The sequence below is a fragment of the Macaca nemestrina genome, chromosome 15 (genome assembly GCF_043159975.1).
Source record: "Macaca nemestrina isolate mMacNem1 chromosome 15, mMacNem.hap1, whole genome shotgun sequence".
Classification (NCBI taxonomy): Eukaryota; Metazoa; Chordata; class Mammalia; order Primates; family Cercopithecidae; genus Macaca; species Macaca nemestrina.
In genome coordinates, this window is record NC_092139.1 from 29,440,453 (window position 1) to 29,461,841 (window position 21,389).

Here is a 21,389-nt window from a genome sequence, read left to right on the forward strand (position 1 = left end):
GCTGGGTATTTGATTCCCGGGGCTCCTTGCCAAAGCTGTTTCGACAGTAGGGATTCCCACCCAGCTATGGGCAGACCTCATGCCCTTTCCCTACAGGCCTGAAGCTTGAGCACAGTGCCGGAGTAGCCCACCTTTGAGCTGCCTCCTTGGTCCGGAGGCTATTACCTCTCTCTGAGGGGCCAGACTGAGCCTGGAACCTCCCCTCGCTGGCCAGGCTTCATTGTGTTTGGCTAGTGGTGGGCCTGGCAGCTCTGGAAGTAAACAAAGGAGCTACCGTGGCAGACAGAGCTGTGGTATGTGTGAGGGGAGAATGGGCCTGGAAGGGAGGTGCTGGGGAAGCCAGTGAGTGGGCTGGGGATCCAGGGGGAGCAGTATAGAAGCTGGGGGGCCAGAAACCCAAGGGCAGAGAGATAAGATGAAGGGGTCACAGGTGGGGCTGGCTCCCACAAGTATTATTTCCTGAGCTGCGTGTCCCTGGTTTCTTGGAAAGTTCTGACCGAACTGGAGCTTCTCTCTGCCCCGTCAGAGAGGTTCGTGTCATCTGAGCCACAGTGCTCCTCCCGCTGAAGGCCTGGGCTCCCAATGGACTGTTTGGATTGACACCCTTGGAGTTTCCTCCACCACCTCAACTTGCCCCAGGGCTCTCTTTCAGACTGTGGACCCTCCTGCCTTTTCCGACCCAGACTCTGGGGATGCGATCAGGTCATCCATCCTAACCACAGGATCTGTTCAAGGGCCTCCTTGGAAAACACTGTCCCCCAGCCACCCACCTCCAACCGCAACCATAACAAGCTGCAAACTGGTACTGTTCATTCTAGCCCCAAAGGGTACAAGGCATCTATCATACTTGAGAGTTCATAAACACTCTCCCGCCCGTGGTCTCTCAGCTCTGAAGGCTGCACAGTTTCAAAATTTTAGTTCTGTCACTTAGAGTTAGAGGCCTCGGGCAAGTAATTTAATTCCATGAACCTTGGTTTCCTCATTAGTAAAAAAAAAAAAAAAAAAAAAAAAAAAAAAAAAGAGGGTAAACAATATGTTTATTTCATGGCGCTAACTGCAAGGATATGAGAAACACTCAACACAGTAGCAGGCACAGAGGTGGCACTCAGGATGTGTTAGCTGTTATCATTACCATGCCTTGCATGGTGAAGCAGGTAAGGCAAGAACTCTCCACCCTCACTTTTTACAGATGGGGAAGCTGATACCCAAAGGGGCAGAGTGATAACTACGGGTTCCTGCAGTTCTGCATTTTTCTTCTTGTTCTTGTTCTTCCTCTTGTTCTTCTTCTTGTTCTTCTTGTTCTTGTTCTTCTTGTTCTTCTTCTTCTTCTTTTAAGACAGGGTCTTTCTTGCTTTGTTGCCCAGGCTGGAGTTCAGTGTTACAATCATAGCTCACTTGCAGCTTTCACCTTGGCCTCCCAAGTACCAGGACCACAGGTGTGTGCCACCACATCTGGCTAACTGTTAAACTTTTTTTTTTTTTTTTTAAAGAGATGAGGTCTCACTATGTTGCCCAGGCTGGTCTTGAACTCCTGGCCTCAAGCAATCCTCCTACCTTGGCCTCCCAAAGTTCTGGATCACAGGCATGAGCCATCGCACCTGGCCCTCATTGGTTTTTGTTTGTTTGTTTCTTTTTGGTTTTTGTTTTTGTTTTGAGACAAAGTATTCCTCTGTCGCCTAGGTTGGAGTGCAGTGGCACAATGTCAGCTCACTCACTGCAACCTCTGCCTCCTGGGTTCAAGGGATTCTCCTGCCTCAGCCTCCCAAGTAGCTGGGACTACAGACGCATGCCGCCATACCAGGCTAATTTTTGTATTTTTAGTAGAGATAGGGTTTCATCGTGTTGGCCAGACTGCTCTTGAGCTCCTGGCCTCAAGCGATCCTCCTACCTTGGCTTCCCAAAGTGCTGGGATTACAGGTGTGAGCCACTGCCCTGGGCCCTCAGTGTTCTTTATACCATTCTTGCGCTGCTCTCTGGGCCCTTGACTCCACTGACTGCAGTCCTGGCAAACTGTTGAATCACCTCCCTGGGTCTTGGCTCCTTGGTCTTAAAAGTTTCTCCTTGGCCGGGCGCGGTGGCTCAAGCCTGTAATCCCAGCACTTTGGGAGGCCGAGACGGGCGGATCACAAGGCCAGGAGATCGAGACCATCCTGGCTAACACGGTGAAACCCCGTCTCTACTAAAAAATACAAAAAACTAGCCGGGCGCGGTGGCAGGCGCCTGTAGTGCCAACTACTCGGGAGGCTGAGGCAGGAGAATGGCGTGAACCCGGGAGGCGGAGCTTGCAGTGAGCTGAGATCCGGCCACTGCACTCCAGCCTGGGCAGCAGAGCGAGACTCCGTCTCAAAAAAAAAAAAAAAAAAAAAAAAGTTTCTCCTTGGGGACACACAGTGCTGTTAGTTTCTTGGGAGGAATAGCTAAGCAGAGTTTAGGGCAGTGAAAATTGAGAGGCCCACGGGAGAGAAAAGAGAAGAGGCTTCCAGTGCTCTGCTCCCCACCTCGTGGCCCCTCTACATCTCCTTGTCCCAAGGTCACAACAGGAGAACCCACTTTTCTAGGGCATGGAACATACAACCTCAGGAAACCCCTCAGTCTTCTGACTCCACGACTAGTTCTGACCTGAACACAGATGTAAGAAAGTATAGTGGGGAAGTGTTAGTCACACAGGCCTGGGAATCAGGCAGACCTGAGTTCTAGTCCTGGTTTTACCACTCTCCAAGTGAGCTACTTTGGGGAAGTTACTTAACCTCTCTGAGCCTCAGTTTTCCTATATGTAAAATAAGGATAATATCAAATTCGCTGGGCTTAGGGTTCAGGAGAGGGAACGTTCATTCGTTTCACCAATCATGGATCCAGTCACTCATTCATTAATCAGCAACTATTTATTGAGAGTCAACTATGGGCCAGATACTGTGCTGAGGATAATAGTAACAACCACAGTTGTTAATGTTTATCAAGGACTTATTGCATGCCAGGTACTTGTGCTTTACAGGAATTCCCTTACCTTGCAACAATCCTGTCCTCAAGATCTATGCATAAATGGAAGAAGAAATAAAGATTCCAAAGGATGTTAGGATACGATAGGCTGAATCAGAGGAGATAAAATAAAAGAGAGAAAACAGTCAAATTATCCATCTGAATTCATGAAACCAACTGCACACGTACAGAATGTAAAAAAATGTGATTTCACAATTTCAGATGGGGAAGAAATGGTGTTGTAGGTGGCTATGAACTCAATGGAGCTAGCTAGAGCTAGCTGAATGTAATGCGGCAGCCTAAATGCTAATGCGATTGCGGGCTTCGTTAACAGACACGTAGTATAAACCCAAGGAAATTGTGGTTTCACTCTGTTCAGTGACCACAGTGAGAGGGGCAGAGGCAGACAGAATAGTAAGGGGCCTAGAAACAATGCCTTGTAAGATTCAGTTGAAGAAACTAGAGATATAGAGATAAGAAAAGAAAAGGAGGAGGAGGAAGAGCAGAATGATGACAACTTAGAGGAAATGATCACAGCTTTCAAGACCGGAGGACTGGCTGGGCGTAGTGGCTCACATCTGTAGTGCCAGCACTTTGGGAGGCCGAGGCAGGCGGATCATGAGGTCAGAAGTTTGAGTCCAGCCTGGCCAACATTCCCCGTCTCTACTAAAAATACAAAAATTAGCCGGTGTGGTGGCACACGCCTGTAGTCCCAGTTACTTGGGAGGCTGAGGCAGGAGAATTGCTTGAACCCAGGAGGCAGAGGTTGCAGTGAGCTGAGATCACACCACTACACTCCAGCCTGGGTGACAGAGCAAGACTCTGTGTTAAAAAAAAAAAAAAAAGATTGAAGGACTACCATGGGTAAAAGAGAAGTGATTGGTTTGTGTGGCTCCAAAACACAGATTTATAAAGAGAAGTAAAGGATAGCCTATTGCTGCCATGTGTTCGGCAGTTCCTGTGCCAGGCACTGAGCTAAATGCTTTTGTCCTGACTTCATTCATTCCTTACAACCATCCTGGGAGATAGCTACTATAATCTCCATTGTGCAGATGAGCTACTATACTACATTCCTCCTTAGGCAGAAGTCAGATGAATTTAAAAGAGTTTTTTAAGTCTAAAGATGGAAAAGGCAAAATACTAAGTTCACCATGGCAAGAAGAGCTTAGGGATGAGTGTGGTGGCTCACATCTGTAATCCCAGCACTTAGGGAGGCTGAGGTGGGAGGACTCCTTGAGACCAGGAGTTTGAGATCAACCTGGGAAACATAGGGAGACTCTGCCTCTACAAAAAATTAAAATATTAGCTGGGCATGGTAGTGTGTGCCAGTAGTCCCAGCTACTCAAGAGACTAAGGTGGGAGAATTGCTTGAGCCTGAGAGGTTGGGACTAGTGAGCTGAGATCACACCACTGCACTCTAGCCTGGGCAACAGAAGGAGATCCTGTCTCAAAAAAATAAAAAATAGGCCAGGTGTGGTGGCTCACGCCTGTAATCCCAGCACTTTGGGAGGCCAAGGCCGTTGGATCACTTGAAGCCAGGAGTTCGACACTAGCATGGCCAATATGATGAAACCCTGTTTCTAATAATAATTAAAAAAAATTAGCTGGATGTGGTGGTGCACCCCTGTAATCCCAGCTACTTGGGAGGCTGAGGCAGGAGAATTGCTGAACCAAAGAGGCGGAGGTTACAATGAGCCGAGATCATGCCACTGCACTCCAGCCTGGGCGACAGAGTGAGACTTCATCTTAAAAAAAATAACAAAATAAAAATAGAAAGTAAAAAATAAAAAAAAGAGCTTAGATAACGACTTGGGCAACTGGAAAAGGGATTTGAGCTTGGTTTAGAGGAAGAGAAAGAGCAGTGCAAGAGAGGGTAGTTGATTAGATAAACACTAAAGTTCCCTTCAATCCTGCACATTGAACATAGGTTTGAGCTATGGTGTCAGACAGCCTGAAATTAAACTCCAGCTATGCCTCGTTCGTGCTGTGTGACCTTGGGCAAAGTCACCACAGCTATCTTTCCTCACGTTTCCTCATATGTCAAATGGAGACAATAATAGTTCTTATGTCATGGAGCTGTTGGGAAGGTTATATATAATGTTCATAAAAAAGTCCTTTGAAGAACGTCTGGCCTATAAACTTTACCTATATTTATTGATAATGGGGGAGTCAAGGCCTATAAACATGACATATTAAATAATAACAAAAGAAGTAAAGAATACAGCCTGGGCTGGGAGCTGTGGCTCGCTCCTGTAATCCCAGCATTTTGGGAGGCCAAGGCGGCTGGATCACATGAGGCCAGGAGTTTGAGACCAGCCTGGCCAATATGGCAAAACCCCATGTCTACTAAAACCACACAAATTAGCTGGGCGTGGTGGTGCACAGCTGTAGTCCCAGCTACGTGGGAGGCTGAGGCATGAGGATCACTTGAACCCGGGAGGCAGAAGTTGCAGAGAGCTGAGATCATGCCACTGCACTCCAGTCTGGGTGACAGAGTGAGATTCTGTCTAAAAAAAAAAAAAAAAAAAAAGAATACAGCCTGTGCAACATACTGAGACCCTGTCTCTGAAATAGCTGGGCCTGGTGGTACACGCCTGTAGTCCCAGCTATTTGGGTGGCTGAGAGAGGAGGATCACTTGAGCCAGGAGTTTGAGGCTGCAGTGAGCCATGGACATGCCACAGCACTCCAGACTAGGCGACAGAGTGAGACCCTGTGTCTGAAAAAAGAAAAAAAACAAAAGAAAGAAATGAAGAATTATGTGAGAAATACATAATGGTTTAACTCAGGTAAATAACAGAAAGAAGGTAATTAAATGTTCATATGACAAGTGAGGGGAACAATGGAAAAAATAGTAAGAAGGCTTCATGGAGGATGAGGGACTGAGCTGGGTCCTGAAGATTGAATGAAACTTGGGTGGAGTTTGTCTTGATCGATTTTCTGTTGCTGTAACAGAATGCCACAGAATGGGCAATCTGTGATGAACAGACATTTATTTAGCTCACAGTTCTGGAGGCTGGGAAGTTAAAGAGTATGGTGCTGGCCGGGCGCGGTGGCTCAAGCCTGTAATCCCAGCACTCTGGGAAGCTGAGGCGGGCGGATCACGAGGTCAGGAGATCGAGACCATCCTGGCTAACACGGTGAAACCCCGTCTCTACTAAAAAAAAAAAAAAATACAAAAAACTAGCCGGGCGAGGTGGCGGGCGCCTGTAGTCCCAGCTATTTGGGAGGCTGAGGCAGGAGAATGGCGTAAACCCGGGAGGCGGAGCTTGCAGTGAGCTGAGATCCGGCCACTGCACTCCAGCCCGGGCGACAGAGTGAGACTCCGTCTCAAAAAAAAAAAAAAAAAGAGTATGGTGCTGGCATCCGGTGAGGCCCTCGTGCTGCTTTATCCCATGGGCAAAGGGCAGAAGGTGGAAGCGAACATGTGAAACAGAGAGAGGCATGAGGGGCTGGATTCGCTTTATAACAACTCACTCTCGGCTGGGCGCGGTGGCTCACGCCTATAATCTCAGCACTTTGGGAGGCCAAAGTGGGCGGATCATAAGGACAGGAGTTCAAGACCAGCCCTGACGGGGTTTAGTAGAAATCCTGTCTCTACTAGAAATAGAAAAATTAGCCAGGCATGGTGGTGTGCACCTGTAATCCCAGCTACTCAAAAGGCTGAGGCAAGAGAATCGCTTGAACCTGGGAGGTGGAAGTTGCAGTAAGCCAAGATCATGCCACTGCACTCCAGCCTGGGTGACAGAGTGAGACTCCGTCTCAAAAAAAAAAAAAACCCAAAAAGCAAACAAACAAAAAAACCCACTCATAATAACTAACCTGCTTCTGTGATAACAACATTAATCAGTTCCCAATGGCTCTGCCCTTTATGACCCAATCGCATTCTTATTAGGGTCTACCTCCCAATGCTATGGTATTAGGGATTAAGTTTCCAACACGTGAGCGTTTGGAGGACACACTCAAAATACTCAAGCCATAGCAGGGTTCAAGGAAGGCATGTTCAGCATAGGGACTATATGAGCAAATGAATACCATGAGTTAGCAAGGTGCAGAGGACATATCTTCCCATCCTTAAAATCATATCGTGGTGATGATTGGTTCCACTGACTCTGTGAAGGATGGCTTCAGCTGGGAGCTGCCAGGTCCCTTAGGTGTGGGCACTGGAGGCTGTCCACTTGCCTTCTGAGAGGTGCTGACTTGGAAAACAGAGAAAACCCAAGAGCCAGGGCCTCAAAGATCAGACATATCACTTGAGAGTTGGTGAGGAAAGAAAACAGTAGTAAAAACTGGTACCAGGAACTCCACAATATATGTAATATATTTTGGATATGTAACATATTGTACTATTTGGTAGTACTCATATAATAAAAACAATCCTTGAAGATTCTTTAACTCTCTCTTAATGAGTTTAGTATGACCATTTTCCCCCTCCAATACGAAAACAGTTTCTTTGATTAAGGCCCATGTAAGCAGCTGGCTTGCAGGAAGGGGCCATGTTGTAAAAAACATTTATCTTTTTTTTTTGTTTTTTTGAGATGAAGTTTTACTCTTGTTGCCCTGGCTGGAGTGTAGTGGCACGATCTTGGCTCACTGCAACCTCTGCCTTCCGGGCTCAAGCAATTCTCTTGCTTCAGCCTCCCAAGTAGCTGAGATTATGGGCGCCTGCCATCATGCCCGGCTAATTTTTGTATTTTTAGTAGAGACAGGGTTTCACCATGTTGGCCAGGGTGGTCTTGAACTCCTGACCTCAGGTGATCCACCTGCCTCAGCCTCCCAAAGTGCTGGGATTACAGGCGTGAGCCACCGCGCCTGGCCAGAAACATTTATCTTTAAACAATAAAATCATATTCAGCCCAATGAGATGCATATTCTATGAAGGAAGGAACCAAGACCAGCCATGGAAACAGCACAGATTCATATTCTCATCTCAGGCACCGCTAGTTGATTCTTCTTCCTTTTCTTTTTTTAAAAAAATTGTGGTAATAAACACAGAACAAAATGTACCATCTTAGCCATTTTGAAACACATACTTTATACTGTTAACTATATTCACATTGCTGAGCAACAGATCTCTAGAGTTTTTTTATCTTGCAAAACTGAAATTCTACACCCATTGAGCAACTTCCCATTTCCTTTTCTTCCCAGCCCCTGGTAGCCACCCTTCTACTTTCTGTCTCAATGAATGTGACTACTCCAGGTACCTTACATAAGTGGAATCATAGAGTATTGGTCTTTCTTCTTTTTTTATGTTTTTCCTAAGAAGTCAAGTAAATCAACTGGGTACATAATGTGACTCCATTGTATTTGTTGAATGAATGAACAATAACTGTCTTCAAAAGGAGTTTACAGTCTAGTTATAGAGACAGGAATGCAAACAAATAATTTCCATTATTTTTTACTTTTTATTTATTAATTTTTTTTGGGATTGAGTTTCGTTCTTGTTACTCAGGCTGGAGTGCAATGGCACCATCTCAGCTCCCTGCAACCTCTGCCTCCCACGTTCAAGCTATTCTCCTGCCTCAGCCTTCCACGTAGCTGGAATACAGGTGCCTGCCACCATGCCTGGCTATTTTTTTTTTTAATTTTTAGTAGAGACGAGGTTTCACCATGTTGGCCAGGCTGGTCTCAAACTCCTGACCTCAGGTGATCCGCCTGTCTCAGCCTCCCAAAGTGCTGGGATTACAAGTGTAAGTCACCGTGCCTGGCCATATTTTTACCTTTTTTTTTTTGAGACAGTGTCTCCCTCTGTGGCCCAGGCTAGAGTGCAGTGGTGCAATCTTGGTTCACCGTAACCTCTGCCTCCTGGACTCAAGCAATCTCCCATCTCAGCCTCCTGAGTAGCTGGGACCACAGCTGTGCACCACCACAGCCAACAATTCATTTATCTCTTTTTTGTAGGGATGGGGTCTTGCCATGTTGCCCAGGCTGGTCTTGAACTCCTAAGCTCAAGTGATCTACCCGTCCAGCACTTTGGGAGGTCGAGGCAGATGGATCATTTGAGCCCAGGAGTTTGGGACCACCTGGCCAGCATGGCAAAACCCTGTCTCTACTAAGAATACAAAAATTAGCTGGGCGTGGTGGCACATGCCTGTAATCCCAGGTACTCAGGAGACTGAGGCATGAGCCTGGGAAGCGGAGGCTGCAGTGAGCCGAGATCGTGCCACTGCACTCCAATCCGGGCGGCAAAATGAGACTCTGTTTCAAAAAAGGATAGAATTTAATGCCTGCTTGGAAACGGTTTCAGTATATTCAATATTGTTCACCCTTCATATTTTGCCATGTTTAAGAATTGATTTTAAAGTCTTAGTAAGATATGTAAAAAGCAAGACAAGATAAATCAAATGTGAGTCAACAGTAAAAGAAAACAAGGGAACAAAATGAAGCCAAGAATGGGGCTAAAATGTGGATCATAATGATCTATATCTGCCACAGGCGAGCAATACCTAAGCTGTCTAGCAACCAATACAAAGCAAGAAAAGAGGCTATTACACAGATTATTGCATCTGAGTTAATCAAGCATTGCTCAGCAAATTGTACAGCCATTCTTGAAAACTAATGTAACAAATATCTTCGATTACATTATTACAATAAACACAGCAATAAGGTTTATAGAAAGGTTTTTTTTTTTTTTTTTTTTTGAAATGGAGTCTTGTTCTGTCATCCAGGCTGTAGTACAGTGGCGTGATCTTGGCTCACTGTAAACTTCTCCTCCCAGGTTCAAGAGATTCTCATGCCTCAGCCTCCCGAGTAGCTGGGATTACAGGTACATGACACCACACCTGGCTACTTTTTGTATTTTTAGTAGAGACAGGGTTTCACCACATCAGCCAGGCTAGTCTCGAACTCCTGACCTCAAGTGATCCGCCAGTCTCAGCCTCCCAAAGTGCTGGAATTACAGGCATGAACCACTGTGCCTGGCCAATAGAATGGTTTCTTAAAATTGTTTGCACTGGCCGGGTGCGGTGGCTCAAGTCTATAATCCCAGCACTTTGGGAGGCCGAGACGGGCGGATCACGAGGTCAGGAAATCGAGACCATCCTGGCTAACACGGTGAAACCCCGTCTCTACTAAAAAATATAAAAAACTAGACGGGCGAGGTGGCGGGCGCCTGTAGTCCCAGCTACTCGGGAGGCTGAGGCAGGAGAATGGCGTAAACCTGGGAGGCAGAGCTTGCAGTGAGCTGAGATCCGGCCACGGCACTCCAGCCTGGGCGACTCCAGAGTGAGACTCTGTCTCAGAAAAAAGAAAAAATTGTTTGCACTGCACTAAGGGGCAAATAAAACGATTCTGTGTGGGGGCCAATAAGACACGGAAACCAGCTCTCTGCTGGGTTAATTGACAGGTAAAGGGCACAGACTGTTCCTCAAAGAAAAACAGACATTATAACTGATCCCATTGGCAAATATTGTCCTAGAGTATATATATTCTGAATGTTCTAGAACAGTTTCAGTATAAAATTCATCTTTTTAATAAAGGTCATTTGGCCAGGGTCAGTGGCTCATACCTGTAATCCCAACATTTTGGGAGACTGAGTCAGGTGGATCACTTGAGGTCAGGAGTTTGAGACCAGCAAGCATGGTGAAATCCTGTCTCTACTAAAAATACAAAAATTAGCCACATGTGGTGGTGTGCACTTGTAATTCCGCTACTCAGGAAGCTGAGGCAGGAGAATCTCTTGAAGACGGAGGTTGCAGTTAGCCAAGATCGTGCCACTGCACACCAGCTTGGGTGATGGAGTGAGACTGTCTCAAAAAAACAAAAAACAAACCATGATTTATGGCTGGGCATGGTGGCTCACACCTATAATCCCAGCATTTTCGGAAGCCCAGGTGGGAGGATTGCTTGTGTCCAGGAATTTGAGACCAGCCTGGGCAACATAGCAAGACCCCATCTCTACAAAAAGTAAAAATAATTACCTGGGCCTAGTGGCATGTGCCTGTGGTCCCAGCTACTTGGGAGGCTGTGGCAGGAGGATCACTTGAGCTGGGAGTTTGAGGTTGCAGTGAGTTGTGATCATGCCACTGCACTCAGCATGGGTGACAGAGGGAGACCCTGTCTCTAAAAAAAAAGGTGATTGGCTGGGTGTGGTGGCTCACACCTATAATCCCAGCACTTTGGGAAGCCGAGGCGGGTGGATCACCTGAGGTCAGGATGTGCTATCAACATTACTTGTTGATCAAGACCAGTCTGGCCAACATGGTGAAACCTCATGTCTACTAAAAATACAAAAATTAGCCGGGCGTGGTGGTAGGCACCTGTAATCCCAGCTACTCAGGTGGCTGAGGCAGGAGAATTGCTTGAATCCGGGAGACAGAGTTTGTGGTGAGCCGCGATCGCGATTGCGCCATTGCACTCCAGCCTGGGCAACGGAGTGAGACTCTGTCTCAAAAAAAAAAAAAAAAAAAAAAAAAAGGTGATTTATTAAATATTTAACTTTCCTAAATATTTTCACATAGATAAATTCATAAATGAGCATAAGTTCTTGATAGACAATGGCTTTTCATTTTAGGAAAGCACAATCACTTTATTTGAATGGAGATGGGTACCTTCAGCTTGATTGCATAATCCAATGGGATTGGGACACTGCCCCCCTTCCCTTCTTCTTTCTGGCTTCCTGTGACAGTTTTTTTCCCCAGGGAAAGAATGTATCACCTTGCCTCTTCCAGGGAGGGACTCTTGATCCTTGGCAGTTAACAGAGAATAAAAGAGGTTTCCTTATTTGAAGCTAAAATGAAAACAACTTGGATAGCTTTCCAGTTTCATATACAGTGAAAGCAAGCTAGAGCAAGCCCTAAAATTGGGGTCGCATTAACATCTCACCTTGCCAAGCCTAGAGAACATGCTGGAAGTAAACTACGCTATGATCTACAACCTATTCTCTGTAAACCAGCTAAGAGAGCCCTTTTAAAACATGTCACCGCTTTGCTTAAAATAAAATAAAATGCAAACTCCTTATCATGGACCTTCAAGGTCTCCAAAATCTGGACTCTGTCTGCCTCTCAGACCTCATTGGTATTTTTTTTTGAGATGGAGTCTCACTCTATCGCCCAGGTTGGAGTGCAGTGGCGCCATCTCCGCTCACTGCAAGCTCTGCCTCCCGGGTTCATGCCATTCTGCCTCAGCCTCCCAAGTAGCTGGTAATATAGGCGCCTGCCACCACACTCGGCTAATTTTTTGTATTTTTAGTAGAGACGGGGTTTCACCGAGTTAGCCAGGATGGTCTCAACCTCCTGACCTCGTGATCCACCCACCTCGGCCTTCCAAAGTGCTGGGATTACAGGCGTGAGCCACTGCCCCCGGCCTCAGACCTCATCTTTTATACTGCAACCCTTACTCATTACCTTCCAGTCACACTGACCTTGGCTTTCCTTTTGTCCTCAAAATCAAGCCAATTCTTACCTCAATGCCTTTTCATGTGCTGTTCTTTCTGCCCGAAATGCTCTATTAACATAACTTGCTGACCAAGTCAGTTGTAGTAGTCCAGGTGAGAGAAGACTATAGTCTTACCTATGAAGGAGGCAGTGGAGGATTGGAGAGGTGCAGATAGAATTCATATGTATTGGCCGGGCATGGTAGCTCATATCTGTAATCCCAGCACTTTGGGAGGCCAAGGCGGGTGGACCATGAGGTCAAGAGTTCGAGACCAGCCTTGCCAACACGGTGAAACCCAGTCTCTACTAAAAATATAAAAATTAGCTGGGCGTGGTGGTGGGCGCCTGTAATCCCAGCTACTTAGGAGGCTGAGGCAGGAGAATCGCTTGAACCTGGGAGGTGGAGGTTGCAGTGAGTGGAGACAGCGCCATTGCACTCCAGCCTGAGTGTCAAAGCAAGACTCCATCTCAAAAAAAAAAAAAAAAAAAAAAGAAGAAGAAGAAGAAGAATAGAAGAGACACAGAGACAAACACGCAGGGAGGGAGAATGTCATGTGATAACAGCGGCAGAGATTGGAGTTATGCAGGTGCTAGGTAAGAAATGCCAGGGATTGTTGGCAACCTCCAGAAGCTAGAAAAGGCAAGGAAGGTTCCTCTCCTGGAGCCTGTGGATAGAGCGTAGCCCTGCCAACACCTTGATTTCAGACTTTCAGACTTCATAACTACCAAACAATAAATTTCCATTGCTTTAAGCCACCCACTTAGTGGCACTTTGTTATGGCAGCCCTAACAATCTAATGTAGTTATAAATGGTGGTTTTGGAGAAGGAGGACAGAGTAGAACTTAGTAAAAGTTGAAAACCATATTTATTGGTACCAATATAATCTTTGCTTGATTTTCTTCAATAGTACTCAAGAATCCAGAGGCAGGCATGGAAAAAATACACAATTGCAGGGTTGAGGTCTTTCTAGGTGGACAAGATAGGAAGACAATTGAGCAAGGGAGTTAATACTGGCAAGAGAGAAATTAAAACGATAGACCGGATGGGAACTAGATGGAAGAACCAAATAGGTGAGAGGGTCAACAGACTATAAAGAGAAGAGATAAAAAGTGCAGTGTCTCAATGGGGGTAGAACGACAGGTGTACTCGGAGTAATGAATGAAAACCAGAATAATAGGATGGTGAGAACACAGAATGACATAAATTAAAAATTTCAGAATTCAAACAATTCTGGTGATGAGGTCTAAAATTGGCCATGGGAGTGGGTGGGGAAGCACACTTCATAGAAATGGAATAATCCAATATGTGACCTCTTGTGACTGATTTCTTTCATTTAATGTTTTTTGAGGGTCATCCATGTTGTAGCACGTATTAGTACTTCATTTCTTTTTATTGCTGCATAATAATCCATTGTCTGGATATACTATATTGTGGTTTTTTTGTTTGTTTGTTTGTTTGTTTTGTTTTTTAGTTTTGCTCTTGTTGCCTAGGCTGGATTGGAGTGCAATGGCACGATCTCGGCTCACTGCAACCTCCACCTCCCAGGTTCAAGCAGTTTTCCTGCCTCAGCCTCCTAAGTAGCTGGGATTACAGGTGCCTGCCACCACGCCTGGCTAATTTTTTTGGTATTTTTAGTAGAGACAGGGTTTTGCCATGTTGGCCAGGCTGGTCTCGAACTCCCGACCTCAAGTGATCCCCCGCCTCGGCCTCCCACAGTGCTGGGATTACAGGTGTGAGCCACTGTGTCTGGCCACCATATTGTTTTTATCTATTCATTGGTCGATGGATATCTAGGTTGCTTCTACTTTTCTACTGTTATGAATAATGCTGTGATGAACATTTGCAAACAAGTTTTGTGTGGACATATGTTTTCATTTCTCTTGGATATATACCTTGGAATGGAATGGTTGAATCATATGGTAACTCTATGTTTAGCATTCATAGAACAGCCAGACTGTTTTCCAAGAAGTTGCAGTGAGCTGAGATCGCTCCAGCCTGGGCGACAGAGCGACACTCTCTCTAAAAAAAAAAAAACAAAAAACTGTTTGTAGAGATGGGGTCTCACCACGTTGCCCAAAATGGTCTCAAACTCCTGGCCTCAAGTGATCCTCTTGCCTGGGCCGCCTGAGTTGCTGAGATTACGGGCATGAGCCACCATGCTTGGCCCAATTGTTTTATTTTAAATAAATGGCTAGGTTTCAATGTGGGGCCTATAAAGAAGTATGGGAATTCTGAGGGGTGAAGTCACTGTGAAAAGAAAGATGGGCAGAGGGAGCTTAGGGAGAACAGTGGAGATCGCCAGGGCTTCAGGCTGAGGGTTTGGGGTATAAGAAGTTGAGGAGCTCTGGCAGCGGAGGGAAGCTGAGCAGCACTGGGGAGCTGAGGTTAAGGAGAATGGGGAGTCCTCTGCGAGAGGACTATGGAATCTATGTGAGATAAAGTTGTCTATACTGCCAGTCTGTTCTAGAAAGTTCCTTCTACTTTCTGCATTCATGAAACCTGGCCTTCCCATTTGAATATTACTTCCCTTGTAGCCCTCCCTGGAATGTTATCTGTCATCACTGCATGCTCTGTTTGTGTTAAGACTGGGAGTTGTCCAGGTCTGGTGGATCACACCTGTAATCCCAGCACTTTGGGAGGCTGAGGTGTGTGGATCACGAAGTCAGGAGTTTGAGGCCAGTCTGGCCAACATGGTGAAACCCTGTCTGTACTAAAAATACAAAAAATTAGCCAGGTGTGGTGGTGTGCGCCTGTAATCCCAACTACGCGGGAGGCTGAGGCAGGAGAATCGCATGAACCTGGGAGGTGGAGGTTGCAGTGAGCCGAGATTGCACCACTGTACTCCAGCCTGTTTGACAGGGCCAGAACTTGTCTCGAAAAAAAAAAAGAAAAAAAAAAATAAGACTGGAGTTGGAGTCTTCATCCACTTGCTGTCACATACTTTCAGTCCATTACCCCAACCTGCTGCTCCTCTAAGGCTCATGCTATATGTTCATTCTACTACCAACCTGATGGATACTCTGTTTATCGTAGGCTTTGGCATCAGACGTTGTGTATGCCTCTTCATTCTGAGTCTAGCCATCGTCCTAGGCAACCTAAATGTCTGTGTACATGACACATCCCAAATTCTGGGTTCTCAACTCGTTCAAGGCCTCCACTTCAGGGACTTTTCAGTTTCACTTCACTTCAGCCACATTCTTCCACAGCCACCTCTAATTCTGAAATATTAAATTCGAACATCTCACTGTCTGACCCCAATTTCTTATCTTTTAAGTTCTCATTCAATTATTCTCTTAACATTTTATTTTATTCATTTGTTCCTTTATATTTTCTAACAGCTCCTCCCTCTCTTTATTTCTTTCACCATACAGATTTCCTGGCTTATCATTTGAAACTTTCTTGACAACATCGGCATTTATTTATTTATTTATTTATTTTTTGCGAGATGGAGTCTTGTTCTGTTGCCAGGCTGGAGTGCAATGGCATGATCTCGGCTCACTGCAACCTCTGCCTACTGGGTTCAAGTGATTCTCCTACCTCAGCCTCCCAAGTAGCTGGGACTACAGGTGCGTGCCACCATGCCCAGCTAATTTGTTTTTGTATTTTTAGTAGAGATGGAGTTTCACCATGTTGTCCAGAATGGTCTCGATCTATTGACCTGCTGATCCAGACAACACTGGCACTTTCTATGCTCTGATTACATCCATTGCTGACCTGGAAACACCCTAATCCTTCATTGAATCCAACTCTAGCTCTCTCTCCTGCTAATACTAAGACAGCAAATGACTGGAGAAAAATCACACAGAAATAGACTGATGCCATTAACATTTTTGTTCTTAACCTGGGCGTACGTGGCCCCTGCCTACAGTCCTAACTACTTAGAAGGCTGGGCAAGAGGGTCACTTAAATGCAGGAGGCTGAGGCTGCAGTGAGCTATGACTGTGCCACTGCACTCCAGGCTGGGAGACAGAGATCCTGTTTTCCAAAAAAAATTATTTTTCTCTTAAATGTACAAGAATGTTCAAGAATTCTAATATTGGTTATTAGAAAAAAATGGAAAAAAGCTGTCTATCAACTATACCATATCTGTGGTATAGTCATATGATAGAACAGTTTTTTTGTTTGTTTGTTTTGTTTTGTTTTTTTGAGACTGAGTTTCGCTCTTGTTGCCCAGGCTGGAGTGCAATGGCGTGATCTCGGCTCACCGCAACCTCTGCCTCCTAGGTTCAAATGATTCTCCTGCCTCAGCCTCCTGAGTAGCTGGGATCACAGGCACGTGCCACCGAGCCCAGCTAATTTTGTATTTTTAGTAGAGACAGGGTTTCTCAATGTTGGTCAGGCTGGTCTCAAACTCCTGACCTCAAGTGATCTACCCACCTTGGCCCCCCAAAGTATTGGGATTACAGGCGTGAGCCACAGTGCCCGGCTGATAGAACAGTTGTTAAAATGAACTGGATCTATACAAAAATTCTATATAAAATTTTAAAATGCCGGGTGTGGTGGCTTATGCCTGTAGTCCCAGAACTTTGAAGGCAGAGGCGGGCAGATCGCCTGAGGCCAGGAATTCGAGACCAGCCTGACCAATATGGTGAAACCCTGACTCTACCAAAAATACAAAAATTAGCTGGGCTCGGTGGTGCGTGCCTGTAATCCCAACTACTTGGGAGGCTGAGACGGGAGAATCGCTTGAACCCAGGAGGCGGAGGTTGTGTGAGACAAGATCACGCCATTGCACTCCAGCCTGGGTGACACAGCAAGACTCCATCTCAAAAAACAAACAAACAAACAAACAACAACAAAAACTGTTTCTTGATTTTTTATTTTAATTAATTCATGTATATATTTTTTGAGACAGGGTCTCACTTTGTCACCCAGGCTGGAGTACGGTGGCACGATCAATGCTCACTGTGGCCTCGACCTCCCCAGGCTCAGGTGATTCTCCCATCTCAGCCTCCTGAGTAGCTGAGACCACAAGCACATACCACCACAAACAGCTAATTTTTTTGTGCTTTTATTAGATACAGGGTTTTGCCATGTTACCCAGGCTGGTCTCAAACTCGTGGGCTCAAGAGATCTGCCCACCTTGGCCTCCCAAAATGTTGGGATTACAGGCGTGAGCCACCGTGCATGGCCCAAAGTCAACTTCTTAAATATGAATTAGGTAGCCCTCCCTACTTAATATCCTCCAATGGCTGGGTATGGTGGCTTTCACATGTAGTCCCAGTTACTCAGGAGGCTGAGGCAGGAGGATCCCTTGAGCCCAGGAGTTCATGACCAGCTTGGGCAACATAGAGAGATCCTGTCTCTTGAAATATAATTCCTCCAGCCAGGCACGGTGGCTCACGCCTGTAATCCCAGCACTTTGGGAGGCCGAGGAGGGCGGATCACAAGGTCAGGAGTTTGAGAAGAGCCTGGACAATATGGTAAAATCCCGTCTCTACTAAAAATACAAAACTTAGCCGGGCATGGTGGTGCCCACCTGTAGTCCCAGCTACTTGGGAAGCTGAGGCAGAAAAATCACTTGAACCCTGGAGGCGGAGGTTGCAGTGATCTGAGATTGCGCCACTAAACTCCAGCCTGGGCGACAGAGCAACCTGCCACCATAGCCGGCTAATTTTTTGTATTTTTTGGTAGAGACAGGGTTTAGCCATGTTGCCCAGGTTGGTCTCTGAACTCCTGGTCTCAGGTGATCCACCTGCCTTGGCCCCCAAAAGTGTTGGGATTACAGGCATGAGGCACTGCACCCATCCTTAAAATACACTGTTTTATTTCCTACCTCAAGACTGTTCTGAAATCTTCTTTCCCTCTCCCACTTCCCAACATTTGCTGGTAGAATAGCATTTGTACATAGACCAATAGAACAGAATAGAGCCCCAAAATAAACCTATGCATTTAGAGTCAATTGATTTTCAACAAAGGTGCAAAGAACACACAATGGGTAAAAGGCAGTATTTTTAATAAACGGTGTAGGGACAACTGGATATCCACATGCAGAACGAAATTAGACTCTCATCTCATACCATATACAAAAATCGAGGGCTGGGTGTTACGGCTTACACCTTTAATCCTAGCACTTTGAGAGACCGAGATGAGAGGATTGCTCAAGCCCAGAAGTTTGAGACAAGCCTGGGAAACATAGGGAGACCCCCCCGTACCCCGTCTCTACTAAAAATAAAAAAATTAGCCGGGCGTGGTGACACACGCCTGTGGACCCAGCTATTCAAGAGGCTGATGGGGGAGGATCACTTGAGCCCAGGACTTCGAGGCTACAGTGAGCCTTAATTGCATCACTGCACTCCAGCCTGGGTGACAGAGAAAGACCCTGTCTCAAATAAAAATCACTTCAAAATAGATTTAAGCCTTAAACACAAGACCTCAAACTAAAATTACTAGAAGAAGAAAATATAGGGGAAAAGCTACATGACTTGGTTCTCGGCAATGATTTTTTAAAATATGACCCCACATGTTCATTGCAGTGGTATTCACAACAGCCAAGATAGGGAATTAACCTAAGTGTCCATCAGTGGATGAACGGATAAAGAAAATGTGGTGGCCGGGCATGGTGGTTAACGCCCGTAATCCCAGCACTTTGGGAGGTCGAGGAGGGCAGATCATGAGGTCAGGAGATCAAGACCATCCTGGCCAACATGGTGAAACCCATGTCTACTAAAAATGCAAAAATTAGCTGGGTGTGTGGTGGCACATGCCTGTAATCCCAGTTACTCAGGAGGCTGAGGCAGGAGAATCGCTTGAACCTGGTGCGGGGAGGTTGTAGTGAGCTGAGATTGCGTCACTGCACTCCAGCCTGGTGGTGGCAGAGTGAGACTCCGTCTCAAAAAAAAAAAAAAAAAAAAAAAACAACAACAACAAAGAAAGAAAATGTGGTTTATGACCAGGTACAGTGGCTCATGCCTATAATCCCAGTACTTTGGGAGGCACAGGCGGGCAGATCACTTGAGGCCAGGAGTTCGAGACCAGCCTGGCCAGCATGGCGGAAACCCTGTGTCTACTAAAAATACAAAAATTAGCTGGACATGGTGGCACGCGTCTGTAGTCCCAGCTACTCGGGATACTGAGGAACAAGAAGTGCTTGAACCCAGGAGGTACAGGCTGCAGTGAGCTGGGACTATGTCACTGCACTCCAGCCTGGGCGCCAGAGCAAGACTCTGTCTCAAAAAAAACACAAAAAAGTGATTTTTATATATAATGGAATGCTATTCAGCTTTAAAGAAGAAGGAAATGCTGTCCAGGCGTGGTGGCTCATGCCTGTAATCCCAACACTTTGGGAAGCCAAGGTTGGCCGATCACCTGAGGTCGGGAGCTTGAGACCAGCCTGACCAACATGGAGAAACCCCGTCACTACTAAAAATACAAAATTAGCTGCATGTGATGGCACATGCCTGTAGTCCAGGCTACTCGGGAGGCTGAGGCAGGAGAATTGCTTAAACCTGGGAGGCAGAGGTTGCAGTGAGCCGAGATTGCACCACTGCACTCCAGCCTGGGTGACAAGAGCGAGGCTCTGTCTCAAGGGAAAAAAAAAAAGAAGGAAAGGCTGACATCTCTGACAACATGGATGAACTGGGAGGACATTATGTTAAGAGAAATAAACAAGGCATAGAAAGACAAATCCTGCTTGATTTCTCTCAAATGTGTAATCTAAATAAGTTGAACTCATAGTAGTAGAGAGTAGAATGGTGGTTACTAGGGGCTGGGGAGATGTTTGTCAAAGGATACAAAATTTCAGTTGGGAGGGATAAATTCAGGAGATCTATTGTAGGCCAGGCACGGTGACTCACACCTGTAATCCCAGCACTTTGGGAGGCCAAGGCAGGTGGATCACCTGAGGTCGAGAGTTTGAGACCAGCCTGACCAACATGGAGAAATCCCGTCTCTACTAAAAATATAAAATTGTTGGGCATGGTGGCGCATGCCTGTAGTCCCAGCTACTCGGGAGGCTGAGGCAGGAGAATCACTTGAACTCGGGAGACAGAGTTTGCAATGAGCCAAGATCACGCCATTGCACTCCAGTCTGGGCAACAAGAGTGAAACTCCGTCTCAAACAAAAACAAAAACAAAAACAAAAACAGAAGAGATCTATTGTATAACATGGGGACTGTAGCTACTATGAATATGTATTGTATTCTTGAAAATTGCCTAAAGAACATATTTTAAGCATTTCTAGCACAAAAATATGAGGTAATGCATATATTAATTAGCTTGACTTAGCCATTTCACAATGTATACATGTTTTAAAACATCCTGGCTAGGTGCACGGTGGCTCACTCCTGTAATCCCAGCACTTTGGGAGGCTGATGTGGGTGGATCACCTGAGGTTAGGAGTTTCAGACCATCCTGGCCAACATGGCGAAACCCCGTCTCTATTGAAAATACAAAAATTAGCCAGGCGTGGTGGTGTGCATCTGTAATCCCAGCTACTTGGGAGTCTGAGGCAGGAGAATCACTTGAACTCGGGAGGTGGAGGTTGCAGTGAGTCGAGACTGCGCCACTGCACTCCAGCCTGGGCGACAAGAGTGAAACTCTGTCTCAAAAAAAAAAAAAAAAAAAAAAGAAAACATCCTGTTGTACACAGTATGTATTTTTTTGTCAATTAATAAAAAATCAATAAATTTTAAAAAGAATAAAATAATAGAGTGAAGCTATTTCCCATGGCTAGCTCCTCTTCTTCCTTTAGATTTCATTTTACATGTCACTTTCTTGGAGAGGCCTTACCAACCTAACTAAAGTAGTTCCCCAGGTTTTATTTTTTTCACTGGGTTCCTATGCCTCCCCCACCAGTCTAAGAACTCCATGAAGCCAGTATGTCTTGTGTTCAGTACATAGGGAAGACTCAATAGGTCTTTGTTGACTGAATGAAATGAAAGAAGTCCTTCAACATCCTGCCCCTCTGCTCCCTCAACCCCCAAAGCACCAGTACTTTGTCTTCTCTTCTCTTGGGATATAATGGAAGAGGAGTCTTCTACCAAGGCCGTTCTCTGCCACTTTCCTCAGGAAGCTCCTTGCCTCCTTGATTCATTCTCCT